The following is a 15810-nucleotide window of genomic DNA, read 5'->3' on the forward strand; positions in this document are numbered from 1 at the left end:
GTAAGAAGGAGGACTTTGGGTAGAATGATCAGTCCTCATTCAGAAAGGAAAATGGGATGGACATAAGAAGAGGGAGAAAACAGGGAACAGGACTAGAGCCTACTACAGAGGGTCTCTGAAAGACTCTACCCAGTAGGGTATCAAAGCAGATACTGAGACTAGCCAAACTTTGGACAGAGTACAGGGAATATTATGAAAGAAGGAGGAGCTAGAAAGACCTGGAGGGGACAGGAGCTCCACAAAGAGAACAACAGAACCAAAAAATCGGTTCACAGGCTTCTTTTCTGAGACTGATACTCCATCCAAGGACCATGCATGAAGATAACCTAGAACCCCTGCATAGATGTAGCCCTTGGCAACTCAGTCTCCAAGTGGGTGTCCTAGTAAGGGGAATAGGGACTGTCTCTGACATGAAGTCAGTGGCTGGCTCTTTGATCACCACACCCTGATGGGGGAGCAACCTCACCAGGCCACAGAGGATAACAATGCATCCAGTCCTGATGAGACTTGATAGGCTAGGGCCAGATCGAAGAGGAGGAGAATCTCCCCTATCATTGGAATGGGGAAGGGGCATGGGAGGAGAAAAGGGAGGAAAGGGTGGGAAGGCACAGAAGGGGAGCTATACCTGGGATACAAAGTTTTAAATTGTAATAAATAAAATTTAACTAAAAAATAAAAATAAAAATACCATACATTAAATACATTCACACTATGACAGGAAAACATACATATTAATCTATGAATCTCCTTGCACCTATGAAAATGGACTGAGTTATACATAGTACACAGGGAATGATCAGAGCTTTTGCAAGGATCTGGTAGCTGTGTGTAAAATGTGGAAATGAGAGATAATGTGCTGATATAATCATTGAAGAAACTTCAGTTGGAAAAAGAAAATATACAAACCTATGCAATAGCTAAATTCTATATAACTGTGCTTGACTTGACATTGTGGAACTTTAGCACTGCTAACCAAAAGCTCCCCCCCCCCAAAAAAAAAGATATACAGCTGACTTTATTAATCACTCATCTCCCTCAGGAGCATTTATCTATTTTTTTTTTAAATGAAAATAGACTTTTTATATAAAGCAGAATTCCTCCAAGATCCCTACTTCTAGTCCATTCACAATCCATACCGTTTCTGTCGACAGCTGAAGAACATTAATAAAATAAAATAAGAGAAAAACAAACTGGAATACAAACAAATAAACAAGATAACAGAAGAAAGGGCCAAAGAAATTGCATCAGGAACACCTGTAGACACAGAGAAACACACGTTCATTCACACATAAATATCATAAAAATCCCAAAACCAGAAACCAAAATATATGCCTAAGATGGAATAGTAATTTTTATTCACCTGTTTCAGCAATCTTTTCTAATTTTCTGGGTCCTGTGTCTAACCTCTCTCTGTAAAACTCTTCTGGTAAAATGGCCCCATCTCTCTGCGTTGGCCCTTAAGTAGCTTCCCTTACCTGTCTCTTCTCATGAGAGTTGGATGTATGCTGTTCTGTCAAATCTTTTTCTGTCATCTTTTTTTCTGTGCTTAAATATCATTTTCAAACATGGGTGTTTCCTTCTACAAAACTAAACTAACATTCATTGTTTGGGATTATAGACATGTACCATCAAGCCTGGACTTAAGCTTTTCTTTACCTAAAACTTGCTCAATACCAAGCTGACCTTGAACTCATATCTAGTTACATCTGCCTCCTAGATTAAAGGCTGGCTTATATTCTAGCTGGATCACACAGACCTAGCCGGTCTTTTGATATGATCTTTTGCCAGATTAGCTATATTCTAAATTAAAATTATTCTACATAACAAAACTGTAAATTTTTTTTTAAACAACTTGGCAAAAGCAGGTGCTTCCTTTTTCATGAACTCCATTGCCTGTTCTTTGGTCACTTGTCTCTGGTAAATTGCCCTAGCCTGGCCACAGAGGAAGAGGATCCAGGAATTCCTGATGAAACTGGAGAAGCTATGGGTAGATGACAAAGGAGGAGAACTCCCTCTTTCAGTGGATTATGGGAAGAGGATAGGCAGGAAGAGAAAGGGAGGGTAGGACTTGGAGGAACTGAGGGAGGGGGATTTAATCAGGTTATATAATAAATAAATTGTGAAATAAATAAAAATTTAATTAAAAAAGTACTGAAAAACATTATGAAACAAAGAACCGATGCACAAATTTTCTATAGAGTTTGTTTTACTTTGGCCTTCTTTGTTGGTCATGGAGACTGCCTGCCCTTAAGAGTGGTTTGTATCTGTAATGAGACTTGATTTCAGATTTATTTTGACCCTATAATAATGTAAGAAAGCAATATAAAATGTTACAAATAAATCTTTTTCATTAATACATTCAGTATTACATAAGTAACTAAAAAAACAACCAACCGAATTGGGATCCAAGATGGTGACGCCGGAAGGACACTCTTTCTGACCATCAGCACAGCAGGATCTGCACAGTGATCAGCAGATAGAACTATGGACCCTAAAACAATACTTATTGTGTTTCCCAAGTGAAAAGAAACCACACAGTGTGGGATTCAATTGGCATCAGATCACCCAGCTAAACGGCAGAACAGTTCTAGGGTCTTGCCAGGTGCTCAGGCACCAGCCCAGAGCCATATACCACCAGCATGCTCTGATCACTGTCCCAGACTGAAAAGTAGGCCCCACAAAACCAGAGACTGGGATTTCTAGTCGAGCGAAAACCCACAGTGCAGGAAGAAATCAGGACCAACCTTAGGTCACCCAGACAATCTCTGGAAAAAGACCTGGCACTTTGCAGCAACTCATGGAACCTTCTCCAAAATAGACCATATAGTTGGTCACAAAGAATTGACCTTCTTCGCAGCAACTCACGGAACCTTCTCCAAAATAGACCATATAGTTGGTCACAAAGCCAACCTCAACAGATACAAAATGATTGAAATAATCCCTTATATCCTATCTGAACAACATGGACTAAAGCTGGACCTCAAAAACAACAGAAAGAGCAAAAAGCCTACACACACATGAAAACTGAGCAACTCACTACTCAATGACAGCTGGGTTAAGGAAGAAGTAAAGAAAGAAATAAAAGTCTTCCTAAAATTCAATGAAAATGAAGGCACAACATAGCCAAATTTATGGGACACAATGAAAGCAGTGCTAAGAGGAAAGTTCATAGCACTAAGTGCCTTCAAGGGACAACACATGCTGGAGAGGTTGTGGAGAAAGGGGAACCCTTCTCCACTGCTGGTGGGAATGTAAACTTGTGCAACCACTCTGGAAATCAATCTGGTGCTTTCTCAGACAACTAGGAATAGCGCTTCCTCAAGATCCAGCCATACCACTCCTAGGCATATACCCAAAAGAGGCACAAGTACACAAAAAGGACATTTGCTCAACCATGTTTGTAGCAGCTTTATTTGTAATAGCCAGAAACTGGAAACAGCCCAGATGCCCCTCAACTGAAGAATGGATGCAGAAACTGTGGTACATCTATACAATGGAGTATTACTCAGCAATGAAAAATAAGAAAATCATGAAATTTTCAGGTAAATGGTGGGACCTGGAAAGGATCATCCTGAGTGAGTTGTCCCAGAAAAAAAGACACGCATGGTATATACTCATTCATATAAACATACAACATAGAATAAACCCACTAAAATCTGTACATCTAAACAAACTAAGCAAAGGAGAGGACCCTAACTAAAATGTTCAATCCCCATCCTGAAAGGCAAAGAGGATGGACATCAGAAGAAAAAGAAAATAGGAAACAACCTCAGAACCTGCTACAGAGGGCCTCTGAAAGCCAGAAGAAAACAGGAAACAACCTTGGAACCTGCCACAGAGGGCCTCTGAAAGCCTCTGCAGTATAGACTGTCAAAGCAGATGCTGAGCCTGATGGACAACTGATGGGCAGAGTGAATGGAATTTTATGTAAGAAGTGGGGAATAGTAAGAGCTGGAGGGGACAGGAACTCCACAAGGAGAGCAACAGAACAAGAAAATTTGAACACAGGGAACTTCCCAGAGACTCATACTCCAACCAAGGACTATTTGTGGAGATAACCTAGAACCCCTGCACAGATGTAGCCCATGGCAGTTCAGTGTCCAAGTGGGTTACCTAGTAATGGGAAGAGGGACTGTCTCTGATATAATCTGATTGGCCTGCTCTTTGATCACCTCCCCCTGAGGGAGGAGCAGCCTTACCAGGCCACAGTAGAGGACAATGCATCCACTTTTGATGAGAACTGATAGACTAAGATCAGAAAGGATAGGAGAACCTCCCCTATCAGTGGACTTGGGGAGTGGCATGCATGCAGAAAGGGGAGGGAGGGTGGGATCTGGAGGGGAGGAGGGAGGGGCTTATGGGGGGATACAAAATGAATAAAGTGTAATTAATAAAAAATTTAAAAAAGAAATATTCGAAACATCTCATTCAAGCAAATGAATAGCTTAACTAAAAACCTTAGAGAAAAGAGAAGCAGACAGACCAACGAGGAGTAGACAGCTAGAAATAATCAAACTCAGGGCTGAAATCATAAATAAATTAGAAACAAATAAAAAAATTCAAAGACTCAATGAAACCAAGAGCTGGTTCTTTGAGAAAATCAACAAGATAGGCAAACCCTTAGCCAAACTAAAAGGCAGAGAGACTATCCAAATTAACAAAATCAGAAATGAAAAAGGGGATATAACAACAGATACTGAGGCAATCCAAACAATCGTTAGGACTTCTTCAAAAGTCTATATGCCACAAAATTTGAAAATCTAAATGAAATAGACAATTTTCTTGATCAATTCCACTTACCAAAGCTGAATCAAGACCACGTAAATCAATTAAATAGTCCTATATCTCCTAAGGAAATAGAAGCTGTCATCAAAAATCTTCCATCCAAATAAAGCGCAGGGCCAAATGATTTCAGTGCAGAATTCTATCAGACCCTCAAAGAAGAGTTAACTCCAATTCTTTTCAAACTATTCCACAAAATAGAAACAAAAGGAAAACTACCAAACTCATTCTATGAAGCCACAGTCACCTTGGTACCTAAACCTCATATAGACCCAACAAAGAAAGAGAATTTCAGGCCAATCTGCCTTATGAATGTTGATGCAAAAACACTCAACAAAATTCTTGCAAACCAAATACAAGAACACATCAAAGATATCATCCACTATGACCAAGTAGGCTTCATCCCCGGTATGCACGGGTGTACAATATACAGAAATCCATCAATGTGATCCACCATATAAACAAACTGAAAGAAAAAAACCACATGATATTCTCCTTAGATGCTGAAAACGTATTTGACAAAATCCAACATCTATTCATGTTTAAAGTTTTGGAGAGATCAGGGATACAAGGCACATACTTGAACATTGTAAAGGCAATATACAGCAAGCCTATAGGCAACATCAAACTAAATGGAGAGAAACTTAAAGCAATCCCACTGAAATCAGGGACAAGGCAAGGTTGCCCACTCTCTCCATATCTTTTCAACATAGTTCTGGAAGTCCTTGCTAGAGCAATACGACAAATGAAGGAGATCAGGGGATAGAAATCGGAAAGGAAGAGGTCAAAATATCACTATTTGCAGATGATATGATAGTATACGTGAGTGACTCCATAAATTCTACCGGGAAACTCCTACAGCTGATAAACACCTTCACCAAAGTGGCTGGATACAAAATTAACTCAAAAAATCAGTAGCCTTCCTGTATACAAAAGACAAAAGGGCTGAGAAAGAAATTAGGGAAACAACACCCTTCACAATAGCCATAAAGTACCTTGGTGTGACCCTAACCAAGGAAGTCAAAGACTTATATGAAAAAAATTTCAAGTTTCTGCTGAAAGAATTAGAAGAAGATATCAGAAGATGAAAGACCTCCCATGCTCATGGCTTGGCAGGATTAACATAGCAAAAATGGCCATCTTACCAAAAGCAATCTACAGATTCGATGCAATTCCCATCAAATTAACAACACAATTCTTTACAGACCTTGAAAGAAAAATTCGCAACTTCATATGGAATAACAAGAAACTCAGAATCGTTAAAACAAACCTGTACAATAAAAGATCCTCTGGAGGTATCTCCATCTCTGATCTCAAGCTGTACTATAGAGCAACAATATTAAAAACTGCATGGTACTGGCATAGAAAAAAAAAAACTGGTGGATCAATGGAATTGAATAGAAGACCCAGAAATAAACCCGCACACTTATGGACACCTGCCAAAACCATACAATGGAAAAAAGACAGCATCTTTAACAAATGGTCCTGGTCTAACTTGATGTCTACAATGTAGAAAAATGCAAATAGGTCCATATTTATCACCCTTCAGAAAACTAAAGTCCAAGTGGATCAAAAACTGCAATATAAAACCAGACATACTAAACCTGTTAAAAGAAAAATTGGGGAAGAGCCTTTAACTCATTGGCACAGGAGACAACTTCCTGAACAGAACGCCAACAGCACAGGCTCTAAGAGCAACAATCAATAAATGGGACCTCATGAAACTGAAAAGCTTCTGTAAAGCAAAGGACACTGTCATCAGAACAAAACAACAGCCTACAGATTGGGAAAGGATCTTCACCAACCCTATATCTGACAGAGGGTTAATGTCCAGTATATATAAAGAACTCAAGAAGTTAAACAGCAACATATCAAATAATCTAATTAAAAAATGGGGTACAGAGCTAAACAAGAATTCTCAACAGAGGAATACTGAATGGCTGAAAAACACTTAAAGAAATGCTCAACATCCTTAGTCATCAGGGAAATGCAAATCAAAATGACCCTGAGATTTCACCTGACACCCATCAGAATGGCTAAGATCAAACACTTCAGTGACAACACATGCTGGAGAGGATGTGGAGAAAGGGGAACCCTCCTCCACTGCTGGTGGGAATGTAAACTTGTACAACCACTTTGGAAGTCAATCTGATGCTTTCTCAGACAATTAGGAAAACCGCTTCCTCAAGATCCATCTATAACACTCCTAGACATATATTTAAAAGACACTCAAGTATACAACAAGCACATTTACTCAACCACGTTTGTAGCAGCTTTATTTGTAATAGTCAGAAGCTGGAAACAACCCAGATGCTCCTCAGTTGAGGAATCGATACAGAAATTGTGGTACATTGACACAATGGAATATTACTCAGCAATAAAAAAACAAGGAAATCATGAAATTTGCAGGTAAATGGTGAGAACTGGAAAAGATTATTCTGAGTGACATATCCCAGAAGCAGAAAGACACACAGGGTATATAATCACTCATAAGTGGATATTAGACATATAATATAGGATAAACATACTAAAATCTGTACACCTAATGAAGGTAATCAGGAAGGAGTACTGTCATTAGGATGCGCAATCCCCATTCTAAAATGCAAAGAGGATGGACATTGGAGCAGGGAGAAAACAGGGAACAGGACATGAGCCTACTACATAGGGCCTCTGAAAGGCTCTAACCTAGCAAGGTACCAAGGCAGATGCTGAGACTCATAGCCAAACTTTGGGCAGAGAGCAGGGAATCTTTGAAAGAAGTGGGAGATAGTAAGACCTGGAGATGACAAGAGCTCCACAAGGAGAGCAACAAATCCAAAAAGTCTGGGCACAGGGGTCTTTTCTGAGACCAAAGACCACTCATAGAGGTGGCCTTGAACCCCTGCACAAAGGTAGCCCATGGCAGTTGAGAGTGTACAAGTGGGTTCCACAGTAATGGGGACAGGGACTGTCTCTGACATGAACTGATTGGCCTGCTCTTTGATCACCTCCTCCTGAGGGGAGAGCAGGCTTACCAGGCCACAAGGGAGGACAAAGCAGCCACTCCTGATGAGTCCTGATAGACTAGGATCAGAGGAAAGGGGAGGAGGACCTCCCTTATCAGTGGACTGTGGGAGGGGCACAGGTGAGGAAGAGGAATGGAGGGTAGGATTGGGAGGGGAGGAGGGCGGGAGATACAGGGGGTATACAAAGTGAATAAACTGTAATTAATAAAAATAAAAATAATTAAAAAAATACAACCAAACGAAAACTTCCTTGTGATGGACATGAATCACAGTTTCAGTGATCATCTGACATCAGAAGTTTCCACTCTTGTAATAAGACACAAAGCATCATTTGGTCCTCACACAATATGGTCAATGCCAATTGCATACATGAAAGTCCTTGGGAATGTGGTCTTGTGTCTTCTCCCAGACACATTTTGTTGTCAAATATCTACAAAATTTGGATAACCACATGGCTAATATCTTGAATTTTCGGGATATAGTATCAAGAAGGTCCTGAATCTCCCTAATTGCCTGGGATGTTTCTCCAAATTAGGTCCATGTTAAGAAACAAACATGTCAGGAAGTTGACATTCAATATTAATGAATAACTTCCAAAACATTTTTGAAGCTCTTCCATCATCTCTACAGACTATTTGGACTCTTTCATGAAAACCTCTTGTCCTTTTACCCCTCCTCTGATTTTACCAAGCCATCATGAGTAACGCGGAAAGGAGAATGCTTTATGTGATCACACACCTAGACATGGAACTACAAACAACTAATGACAGGTAGGAGAAGAACTAACCTCTTCCAGGTCTGAACCTTCATGTTGATTCTCTAATGAAGAGAGGTCAGCTCTGAAATTAAATTCAAACAACAAAAATAGACTCACAGGGTTGTATTTGTATATTTGTGCATACAAATATGTATTTATTTACATGCGTATTTATAATAGTAACAAAAAAAAGAGGCTTTAGAATGGGAAGTCATGGAAGGGATTGGAGGGAGGGTACCTAGCAAGTGCTGGGCGAAGAATAAAAATGGGAAAATGGTTTAATTCTATTTCAACTAAAAGTATTTGTATGTAAAAATATCATACTCTGACCTAGATGATTTCCTCTGAGAACTGTGTTTATATAGTCTTACCTTCAGTTACTTTCTACCCTTTATATATTCCCACATCTTACACAAGAACATAAAGAACTAAGAGTTTGAAGGGAACAATGGATCAAATCCCAAATGTTTCTCACAATTCTATCCTGTTCTCCTTATGCTGAGAATGACAAACAAGCCTATCGCCATCATCATGTACCTCAGAGGGTTGTATTATTGTGATGAAATCATTGTGTGGCTATGACATCAAGCATCTTGTAGTTCACCACAACAGCCATGAGAGCTATGGCTGGCAACTGCTTTACACCAAGGAAGACTAATTGTAAAGCACCCTGAGACAGTGTCTTCACTAGTATTACTGGTAAGAGATAACCTCAATAAACGTTTACAAAAGTGAAAAATCTGAATTATTGGGGAGAGGAAAAAATAGAACGGCTTTGATAAGTTTGTGTATAGGCCTTTATATGTATGTAAATACATCTCTGTGCAATGTAAAACGATAACTAAATATTATATACAGTGCCTGGCTCTGTTGTACCATTGATACTAATCACACCTGAGGTGAAGATTGTACCAGACTTTCTTATTGACTAGAACTTTATGATCGTAGAGAGTTGGAACGTTATGGACACAAAACCAAATTATCTTTGTCAATTATGAGTCTTCTTAGTAGCAATCTTCTGCCTACTGGGCATCTGACAACCTATCCCTTATTTATGAGTAAAAACCTTGGGAATTTACTAACAGACCACTTGCTTCCACCCAAAATCTGAGAATAACATCAGATCCAAAAACTTGAGCAGAATTTGACCTGCTTTTCTGTAACTCTCTTAGCTGCCGTCCATACCACTGTTATATATGTAAGAAAGGCCTTGAGTTATGGTTTGGTATTTTCTGTCACAGGAAAAATTTCATGAAACCACTTGGATGTTGACTTGCTTTCAGGTGCAACAAGAATTTGTGTTCCTGGGCCCAAACACTTGTTCAGACCAATTCTGATTAACCATTTTGAAGATTGCTTTCTGAAACGTTAGCACCTGACACTTAGACATTTCTTAGTGAATGTTCTGTAGGGCTGAGTTACTTCACTTGTTGGCCAAGTTGTTTGCTGATGTCTCCTTTTCCCATTTTTTCTGCTCTTCAGAATTCATGACTTTATTTGTGTCTCTGGCTCTTTTGTTCTTGAAGATTATACTTTTGAGCACACATGTTGATGTCTGGATTGAGAGATCTAAAAGAAACACTGCTAATGTAAGAAGCCACCCACAATTTTCCAAACTCTTTTTGTTTCCCAGTATAATGTTCACACTCATCTCCTTTACTGTGCATCTGGCCACTTCTGTCCTGCCCATCTTCTCTCTGTGGTGACATGTGCAGGACATGCACTATAGTGACCAAGGACGCAGAGACCTCAGCACCGTGGCCCACATTAAGGCAGATGGTGGTTGCCTTTCTCTTTTTGTAAGCAATTTTCCTTCTGTCAATTTTGATACAAGGTTGGCTGTTTAGATTTCTGTATAAAAACATGGTCATTCATTTTGAACAGGTCTCCATGCTAGCCTTTCTGTCTGTCCACTCATGCATGCTCATTGTAGGAGACAGGATGCCATGGTAGGCCATCCTCTCTATGCTCTTGTGGCTGAGATGCTAATTTCTTATGGATCACTTTGCATATTCTAAACGGAACTTATTTTACAAGATATTCTTATGTCTATAAATGTGTAATTTCTAATTATTTTGTATAAACTTTTTGAATTTTAAGAAAGTGTTTAAAATAGAAACAGTGTTAAACATGGGAAATCCTTTGGTTTTGTTTCTTAGGAAACTTCTTCCAAGAAAGACATCAATGTAGAACCCTGGAGTGTGAACTTTCATAGGAACTAACAGTGGTAAAATGTTAAATATTAGCCTGTTGCAAGTTTTAAAATAGGTAATTGGAAATGTATAAAATAAGTGTATTTCTAATTTTGTGAGACATAATTAATAAGAACACCTTGCAATTTATAATAAGTTAAATGTAGAAAAAACTTCTAAAGTAGATGAGGAACAAGCTAAATATTGACTATGTACTAAATTGATCACATAATAATGAATTGGAATTGGGGGTCATTGTGGACACAGCATAGAAACCCAGTGTTGTGGAAACTTCCTGGAATCTATGAGGGTGAACCTAGTGATGATTCTCAGTAATGAAGCAAATGCAACAGGCCATCTTTTGTAGACAGGCAAGGGTTCCAGTGGTGGGACTGCGTTGCATTCCCTTGAGTTGTTAGCCAAGAGGGTCTCAGAGGAATCCCTAAACAACTCACGCTTATACTAGGACAGAAAGATGTTCTCTGAAAAATGACAGCAGGCCACATTGCAGAGGACAACAATCACACAGCTCATTGAACTTAGGGAGGTTGAGCTGGTGCCTGTATGGAGCCTTCAAACATGTTCTACTTTCTTTGGCATAGGAACATACTATGTAGGCTACAGAAAGAGAAACACAGACATCAAAGAACCTACAAGACCCTTGACCTACAATGTGTCTTGCCTAAAAGATATCCTGGGACAATGTTGGTGTAGAACTTGGGGGAGTAGTCATCCAATGTCTGGTTTAACTTGAGGCCCATTCCATGAGAGGGAGCCAGTTCTACAGTGCCTGCATGGCAAGGAACCAGAGAACAGATAACACAGAAAATTTGGGGAGACTCAAACAGGACTTCTAAAAATTAATCAATCAGTGAACTAAGTCCTAATGATATTCTGTTATAATTATTAATGGAGCTTTTTACAGTCTTCATCAGAAAGGCTTCAGCAGGAAATTGGAGTGGGTGCAGAGACCGACAGCCAGGCATTATAGAGAGAGAATCTAAATTGGTGGTCTCAATCAGGTCTCTTCCTTCATTGTTTGACAAACCCTGCAAAAGTGGGGGAGGAAAGATTGAAGATGTCAGAGGAGATCAAGGACACCAGAAGAACATGGCCCACTCAGTCAACTAAACAGGCGAGACTGAAGTGTCTAGCACAGAGCCTGCATGGTTCTCCACCAGAGAGAGATGTTTGCTATAGCAGTTACCTTGGTGTATTTGTGGAACTTCTAACAAAAGGGAGTGAGTCTGACTCCTTTGCTTGCTCTTGGGCCGCTTCTTCATATTGGGTTTTTTTGTCCAGTCTCTATATAAGTTTTGTATTGTTGGACCTTGTTGTGTTATGTGTGCCTGTTGTCCTTTAGTGACCTGCTTTGCTCTGAAGAGGAAAGAGGAGAGTGGATCTGAGGGAGATGGTAGGTAAGGGAGAGTTGGAAATAGTAGAGGTGGAGAAAACAGTAGTCAGAACATATTGCATGATAGAAAAAAAATCTATTTTCAATATAAAAGGAGACCCAATACTAATTCAAAAATCATCACACGTGAGTGTACCATTGTCATTTATAATTTTAATGCTTTTCACTTGAATGTTCATTTTATGTGAAGTTCTCAAATGTACACAAGAGTCCATTTATTTTAATGTAAAAGGACACAAAACCATTCCTATTATTATTTTTTTTTAGAGGAAATAGAACTTGAAGTTAAAGGGTAAGGAGATTGGAAAGATCTTGGAGGAGTTTGGAAGAGGAAAAATATAATAAAAATACATTCTGAGAAAAATACTCTTAATAAAATATATGTAAAACTCAGTGATGCATATTTAACATTCACTTTTTTGTCATGTGTACTGGGTATAAGTTTTAGCATAAAAAAGAAAATATAACATCATGTAATAAACGTAGAAAAAGAATTTGAACATGTAATGCTGTACACAATAAAGAACTCGGAGGCTTGGAGTGATTCAGTCTCAGAGAGCTAGCCCAACAGAGATGAGGCATTACATTTCATAGCAAAATAAACAAAAATTAAACTATGCAGAAACAATGTAAAGCAGAAGCAAATCTCAACAAAGAAATAATATAGACAACAATGTAGCCAAATAGTCAACAAATGAAAAACCAACTGAATTTCTTCAGGAATCAGGAAACAAGGCACCATCCCTCATCTGCTTATTATTTAAATATTTAACCACGTCTATTGACATGATGAAGAAACAGTAAAAGGTATAAAAGGAAGAAATCAAATACCCTGCTTTGCAAGTCTGATTCTATTTTCAGAAGACTCTAAATGCCTTCTCAGGAGACACTCAGATATGATTAGTTAATTCCTCACACCTGCAGTATACAAAGCAGTTTACCAAAAAAAGAAAAAGAAGGCAGCTTTCCATATCCAAAACCACACTCACCTAGAGCTTCAGCAAGGCAATTCCATTTACACAGGTCTCAAAACTAAAACATCTATACATAGAATTATCTAATAGGTGAGAAGAAGTCCACAGTAAAAATTGTGAAACACCAAAGAAAGAAATTAAAGAAAACCATAAAGGATCAAAGGCATCATGATCACTGGTGAAACAGAAATTTCTTTGTGGGAATAGATATCTTTTCAAGTGCTGGCTATAGACTGAGTGTGCTCACATCTGAATGCTAATGACTTTTTCCCCCTGAACTGGAAAGGGAAGCTTAAAACTCTTGTTAATGAACAAAATATTGCATCCATTCCTCAACTGAGGGGCATCTGGGCTGTTTCCAACTTCTGGCTATTACAAATAAAGCTGCTACAAATATGGTTGAGCAAATGTCCTTATTGTGTACTTGAGCAAATTTTGGGTATATGCCTAGCAGTGGTATAGCTGGGTCTTGAGGAAGCACTATTCCTAATTGTCTGAGAAAGTGCCATATTGATTTCCAAAGTGGTTGTATAAGTTTACATTCCCATCAGCAGTGGAGGAGGATTCCCCTTTCTTCACAACCTCTCCAGCATGTTTCCTCCCTTGAGTTTTTGCTCTTAGTCATTCTGATGGGTATAAGGCGAAATCTCAGGGCCATTTTGATTTGCATTTTCCAGATGACTAATGATACACCAAGATACTTTTCTAAAACAGATAAAGGAGATACAAATAAGAACAGAAGAAGTCAAAGTGTCACTATTTGCAGATGATATGATAGTATACATAAGTGACCCCTAAAATTCTACCAGAGAACTCCTTCAGCTGATAAAAACCTCCAGCAAAGTGGCTGGATACAAAATTATCTCAAAAAAAAAAATCTTAAGTCCTCCTGTATACAAAAGACAAACAGGCTGAGGAAAAATTAGGGCGACAATACCTTTCACAGTAACTAAAAATAACATAAAGTACCTTGGTGTGACCCTAACCAAACAAGTGAAAGACCTGTTCCAAAAAAACTTCAAGTCTCTGAAGAAAGAATTTGAAGAAGATAGCAGAAGATGGCAAGATCTCCCATGCTCGTGGATCGGTAGGATTAACAGTGAAAATTGCCATCCTACGAAAAGCAATCTACAGATTCAATGCAATTGCCATCAAAATACCAACACAATTCGTAATTACTATTTAAAATAAGCATTAATTATTAAATGAAACTATGTAACCATTCATCAGTCTGTAACCAATCATTTTGATATTGTTGGTGATTTCAAAAGCTCTTTATGAAAAATATACCTACATGATTTCGCAGGTGTTATTCAGGTTGGTAATTTAAATATACCTTTTAACCTCTTGGTCTCCCATTGGAAAACATATTATTTAAACTATTGAAATATAAGTAATTGTATTAAACATTTTTTTAAAAAAGCTAGTGTTTACAATGATTTTGTTTGCATTTCTATTGAGTCTTAGTAAGAGTGACCCAAACATTTGCCTGCTTTTATTTAAAATAAATGTAGACATTGCTAGAGCAATAGGCAGAAGATTGTCATCACGTGTTAAGTGATCTAAATAGAAGTGTGGGAAACTGTTGATTCTACATTTGAATTCTCCATGAACTCATCTTTTCTAATTGGTGTAAGTTACTTCTAGGGGAACTTCATTCCACAACATTCTGTTTGTGCTTCCAATCTTGGGAATTTTCCATTAAAACTCCCTTGTTATTATTAGTTACATTTTATTAACTTTGTATCCCAACTATATCCCACTCCCTCATTCCCACCCAATTCCACCCTCCCTTCCTCATCTCTTCCCTGCCGGTTTCCAAGTCCACTGATAGCGGAGGACCTCCTCCCCTTTCATCTGACCTTGTTTTATCAGGTATCTTCAGGACTGGCTGCAAAGTCCTCCTCTGTGGCCTAGCAGGGCTGCTCCTCCTTCAGGGGAGAGGGGGCCAAAGAGTCCACCATTGAGTTCATGTCAGAAACAGTCCCTGTTCCCCTTACTAGGGTACCCACTTGGATACCGAGCTACCGTGGGCTACATCCGAGCAGGGGTTCTAGGTTATATCCATACATTTTTCTTGGTCAGAGAAACAGTTTCATAGAAGACCCCTGTGCCCAGATGCACTTCATCCTTGTGGGGCTCCTGTCTTCTCCAGGTCATATTAACTCCCCCTTCTTTGATATGATTCCCTGCACTCTGCTGAAGGTTTGGTGATTAGTCTCAGTATCTGCTTTGATACACTGCTAGGTAAATGTAACTAATAATAATAATAAAATAATAAAAAAGAAAAAAAAACTATAGAAAGTGAGGATTTTCTAAGTGTCTGGACTGGGTTGGCATTCAGAAATCTGAGATCCTCCTCCCTTTCCCACAAAAATTAGTAGGTATTTACTGTGGTATGTAATATTTTTATAATTCTTTTTTTTTTTTCAAATCTCTCTCTGTCAGGCTTAAGTTCAAATTGGTTTCCAAGAACTTGCCTAACCTCTGCTGTTTGTGTGTGATTGTGAAATAATATGAAACTTTAACCTAATTATTTTCCTTTTTTTTCTAAAGAACTCCCCATTGACCAAGTGTTCTCAGGTTTTATAAGCTTACCATGAGTTAGAATTATCTGGGAAGTTTTACCAGTTCATCCTATCTGGTCTCAGCCCCAAATGGAACCCATCAGTGTTTCTGGGTCTTG

This window comes from Psammomys obesus, unplaced genomic scaffold (assembly GCF_907164565.1).
Source record: "Psammomys obesus unplaced genomic scaffold, mPsaObe1.curated_primary_1811, whole genome shotgun sequence".
Lineage (NCBI taxonomy): Eukaryota > Metazoa > Chordata > Mammalia > Rodentia > Muridae > Psammomys > Psammomys obesus.